General features: G+C 42.4%; 1 pseudogene; it reads right to left on the bottom strand.

The window, feature by feature from the left end:
• Positions 1-1,779: 1,779 nt before the first annotated feature.
• LOC140691679 (egl nine homolog 1-like) lies at positions 1,780-3,107 on the bottom strand (annotated as a pseudogene).
• Positions 3,108-5,591: the final 2,484 nt, after the last annotated feature.

Genomic DNA, 5,591 nt, shown 5'->3' on the forward strand with positions numbered 1-5,591 from the left:
CTTCTCTCTTTTTCTTAGTTAGCCGGGCTAGAGGCTTATTGGTTTTGAAAGATGTTTTCAAACAACCAGCTTTTGGTTTTGTCGATTTCCTCTATTTATTTCCTGTTTTCAATTTCAGTGATTTCTGTGGTAATTCTTATTAATTTTCTTCTGCCTAGCTTGATTTAATTTTCTCTTCTTTTCCAAGTGGAAACCTAGATTACTGATTTTAGACCTTTTGTTTTTTCTAATACATACATTCAATACTGAAACATTTCCTCTAAGCACTACCTTCAGTGTATTTCATAAATTTTGATAAGTTGCATATTCATTTATTTCAAAACATTTAAAAATTTTTCTTGATATATCTTTTTTGATCCGTGTGTTGTTTAGGAGAATATTGTTCAATCTCTGTGTATTTTGAGATTTTTCAGTTACTGTTCTGTTATTGATTTCTAGTTTAATTTTATTGTGGTATGAGAGTGGTCATTGTATGATTTCTATTCTTTTAAATTTGTTAAAGTGTGTTTATGGCTCAAAACGTGGTCTATCTTGTGCTGTTGTTGGATGAAGTAGTCTGTAGTTGTTAACTACCCAGTTTATTGATGGTGGTGTAGAGTTCATCTATGTCCTTACTAATTTTCCGCTTACTGGATCTGTCCAATTCTGAAAGAGGTTGAAGTCTTCAACTGATGTTGAAGTCTGCTGTTGAAGTCTTCAACTATGATAGTGCAGTCATTTCTTTCTCCTTGCAGTTTTATTAGTTTTTGCCTCATGTAGTTTGACACTCTGTTTTTAGGTGCTTATATGTTAAAAATTGTTACGTATTCTTGGAGAATTGACTTATCATTATGTAGTACCCTTCTTTATCCCTGATAACTTTCCTTACACTGTATTCTGTCTGAAATGAGTCTTGCTACTTTCTTTTGATTAATATTAGCATGATCTATTTTTCTTCATCCACTTTTAATCAAGATATGTTTTTATATTTAAAGTGGATTTCTTATGTAAAAATATAGTTGGGTCTTGTTTTTTGATCCATACTGACAATCTCTGTTTTTTAACTGGTGCATTTAGACCACTGATATTTAAAGTAATCATTCATATAGTTGGGATTAATAGTTACCATATTTGTTATTGTTTTTTATTTGTTTCCCTTGTTTTTTGTCACTATTTTTGTCTTCCACTTTTTTCTGCCTTTTGTGTTTTTAATTGAACAATTAATGATTTGATTTTTTTCTCCTGTCTTAGCATATCAGTTATACTTCTTTTTTCCACCTTTTGGAAAGCAAATACTGCCAACTTTAAAGTGAGGAGTTGGAGAAAGCATTATACTAGGGAAAATGAATGAATCTAAAGTAATATTTTGGTAAGTAATAATGAAACCCAAATTTGTGTACCAATAGGGAATTTACAGTCTGTTGGATTCGTTAATTGGATATAAAGTACAAAGTGGCAGACTGCCTGGTCATTGAAGCCAACATTTTTGGCTTTGAAAATGATAGGTGATGAAGCAATCTACAAAGACAGATAACGATGGGAGAAGAAGATACTGAATTTGTAGTGCTTGTTGAAGATTCAGATGACAATATTTAATTTTCAATTTAACAAACATTTGTTGAACCTATTTTGAAGCAGGGAATAAATGGGTCCAAGGACCAAGAAGTCACAGCCTCTGCCCTCACACAGCTACCCTGTGTAGTGGAAAGGTTGTAGTTGTGATGTAGATTGAGACCATTTACCTCCAGGTGCTAGGGTAAACTGTAGGAGCTGCGGTCTTTATCTTGCAGAAAGAGTATCCTACTGCTTCTCTAAAATAATGTCTCTAACTTGGTGAAATTTCTTTTCATGGGCAAAATACCAGACAGTTCTTGCATACCTTGTAACGTATGCTGGTTGTGCTTCATGAGGGTTGCACGGGTCAGACCGGAAAAACAGTAGTCCATCAAATTTGGGTTCAATGTCAGCAAACTGGGCTTTGCCTTCTGGAAAAATTCGAAGTATACCTCCACTTACCTTGGCCTACCAGCCTTAATATTAAGATAATATACACACGCCACACAGTTTCCATCTCCATTTGGATTATCAAGATGACACACATAACCTGTTCCGTTGCCTGGATAACAAGCAACCGTAGTTTTCATCCGGCCACCGATTTCGTAGTGGCCCAGCTTCCCGTTACAGTGGCGGATCAGCCGTCCATGCTGCTCGTGAGCAGCCCGATGGTTTCGCAGCCGGGCTCCTTGCCCGCGATCCGGGTGATCTTACCGCCTTGGATGTCCTGCTGCCCGTCTGTGAACTTGCCCGCGTCGTGCAGGGCGATCGCCTCGTCGCCGAGCTGCTGCCCGGGTGTCCTCGCCCAGGAAGTCATCCGCGGTGCAGACGCCCCGCGCGATGTGCTCCAGCGCCAGCTTCAGCGCCGGCGGCCGCTTCGTGTGCCCCGCTGCCCCGCAGGCCGCCCCCGGGGCTCAGCCCCTCGCCTGCGCGGCGTCGGCGGGCGCAGGCTCGCGTTGTCCCGCTGCAGCGGCGAGCGGGCCCGCGGCTCCTCCTCCGCGGGGTCCCCCGGCCGGCGGGGACGCGGCCACCCGGGGCTTGGCCTCTGCCTTCACCTTGGCTGCGTCTCCGGCCGCCCGGGGGCCCGCAACCCCGGCGGCGGCGGCGGCGGCGGCTCTGTCCCGGCGCAGCGCTGCCTTCCTGGCCGCCGCGGCCCGGCCTGGCGGACGCGCGGTGGCCGGTGGCGCGCGGCAGGCCCGCTCCGCGCGCGCGGGTGCCCTCGCGCCCTGGCACGTGAGCTCGTGCTGCTCCCAGCCCCGGCGCCGGCGCCGCTTGCTGCGGCGGGCGGGGCGGCGGGGGCGGCTGCGTCCGCGTCCTCCCGCGCGGCTCGCGGTACCGCGGGCCAGCCGCTGACCCAGGCCACGGCGGGCGAGGAGGAGGGTGGCGGCCGGACGGCCGGGCACACGGGCGGGGCGCAGGGGACCCGCCGCCCCGGCCGCCCCCGCCTCACCCTGCCCGGCGGCCGGAGGGGCTGGAAGAGGAGCGCAGGGCGGGCGGGCACCACGGCCCTGCGGGGACCCGGGCCCCCTCTGTCTTCTGATGGGTGCGCTTAGTCCACTGACATTGAAGGTCATTATTGATAGATACGTGCTTATTGCCATTTTAAACCTTTTTTTCAGTTGATTTTTAAAAATTTCTTCATTTCTTTTTCTTACTGTTTGATGATTTTGTTTTTGGTATGCCTCAGCCCTCTCCTTTTTGGCTTTTGTGACTCAATTGTAAATGTTTGATTTGTGGGTACCCTGTTTTTCATGTATGTTAACCCGTTACTATATAGTAATGGGTCTACTTGGTTTGGTCTAGTCATTTAAAATTTTATTTTAGTTTTTAATTGAAGTTTAGTTTATTTGCTTCTGACCATTTTTTAAAACATTTTTTAATTGATTTATAATCATTTTACAATGTTGTGTCGAATTGCAGTGTAGAGCACAATGTTTCAGTTATACACGAACATGTATATATTCATTGTCAGAATTCTTTCTCTGTGAGCTACCATAAGATCTTGTATATATTTCCCTGTGCTATGCAGTATTATCTTATTTACCTATTCTACAATTTTGAAATCCCAGTCTATCTCTTCCCACCCGCTGCCCCCTTGGCAACCACAAGTTTACTTTCTATGTCTGTGAGTCTATTTCTGTTTTGTATGTATGTATGTATGTATGTATGTATGTATGTATGTATGTATTTAGATTCCACATATGAGCGATCTCATATGGTAGTTTTCTTTCTCTTGTTGGCTTACTTCACTTAGAGTGACATTCTCCAGGAGCTTCCATGTTGCTGTAAATGGCGTTATGTTGTCAGTTTTTATGGCTGAGTAGTATTCCATTGTATAAATATACCACCTCTTCTTTATCCAGTCATCTGTCAGTGGACATTTAGGCTGTTTCCATGTCTTAGCTATTGTAAATAGTGCTGCTGTGAACATTGCGGTGCAGGTGTCATCCTGAAGTAGGGTTCCTTCTGGATATAAGCCCAGGAGCAGGATTCCTGGGTCATATGGTAAGTCTTTTCCTAGTCTTTTGCGGAATCTCCATACTGTTTTCCACAGTGGCTTCACCAAACTGCATTCCCACCAGCAGAGATGGAGGGTTCCCTTTTCTCCACAGCCTTTCCAGCATTTGTCATTTGTGGATTTTTGAATGATGGCCATTCTGACTGGTGTGAGGTGATACCTTGTATGTCTTCCGTGGAATGGGCAAAAGACCTGAACAAGAATTTCATTTTTTTTAAAGGCTTGTATATACCACATTTTGTTTCTCCATTTACCCACTGATAGACAATTGGGTAGCTTCCACCTTTTGGCTCTCATGAACAATGCTTCCAAGAACATTGATAATAGACAATTGCTCGAGTCCATCTTTTCAGTTCTTTTAGTTGTGTACTCACAAGGAGAATGGCTTAATCAAATATTAATTCTATGTTTAATATTTTGAGGACAGCCATACTGTTTTCCACAATGACTGCATCATTTTGTACTTCCACTATGAAAGTACAAAACTTCCCAGTTTCTCCGTATCTTTGCCAACACTTCTTATTTTCTGCTGAAAAAAATATAGATAGGTTTTAAAATATAGATATGTGTATATATGACTTAGTATACACATACTTTTTTGCTCTGTAAGTTGAGGGGGGTCTCAAAGCAGTGGCAGACCAATAGCAGTGAGCACACCTAGCACCCAGATCTTGGTTTCTAAGTACCATTCTTCATTAAAAGGGACCAGGGGCCCCTGGAGAAGTCGTTGATTCCAGGGCTATGGCAAGGAAAATACAAGATAATCCTGGAGTGTCTTTGGAAAGTAAGGAAGTGCTAGAAAAAAAAAAAGAAGATGGAATGAAGGTACATAGAAGGACACAGGAGCCAACCTGAAAGAGCTCCCATGGTCACAGCTGCACAAAACTGAGCAGTATTTGTGTGATATTCTCCAAAACCTATAACCTCGGTCCATGTATGAGATAACATTGAAGGACATTTTCCAAAATACCTGACATGTGCTCTTCAAAAGTGTCATGGTCATGAAAGGCAAAGAAGGACTGAAGAGCTGTCACAGATTAGAAGACAGTAAGGAAACATGACAACTAAATGCAAAGTGGAATCTTGAATTGGATTTTGAAACAAAGAACGTTAGTAGGAAAACTGGGAAAGTCTGAGTGAGATCTTAAGTTAGTGTATTGCAACAATGTTAATTTCTTAATTTTGGTAATTATGCTATGGCAATTATATATTACTATGTATAAAAAATATACCATGGTAATTATAAAATGTTAACATGAGAGGATGCTGGGTAAGGAACATAGGGAAACATACAATCATTGCAAATTTTTTGTACGTTGAACTATCCCTTATGTCAAATTTTTATTCAAATATTTTATGTGCTTAACTGATTTGTTTTGTCTGTTTCTCAAGTGATAATGTGTTAAAATCTCCCACCATGATGGTAGATTAGTCTCCCTTCATAATTATATCAGTGTTTACTTTATATGGTTAATGTTACATTACTAGGCATATACAGATTTAAAATTGTATAAAATATCTCTCTGGTGAAATAATATTT

Source organism: Vicugna pacos, chromosome 36 (assembly GCF_048564905.1).
Source record: "Vicugna pacos chromosome 36, VicPac4, whole genome shotgun sequence".
Taxonomy (NCBI): domain Eukaryota; kingdom Metazoa; phylum Chordata; class Mammalia; order Artiodactyla; family Camelidae; genus Vicugna; species Vicugna pacos.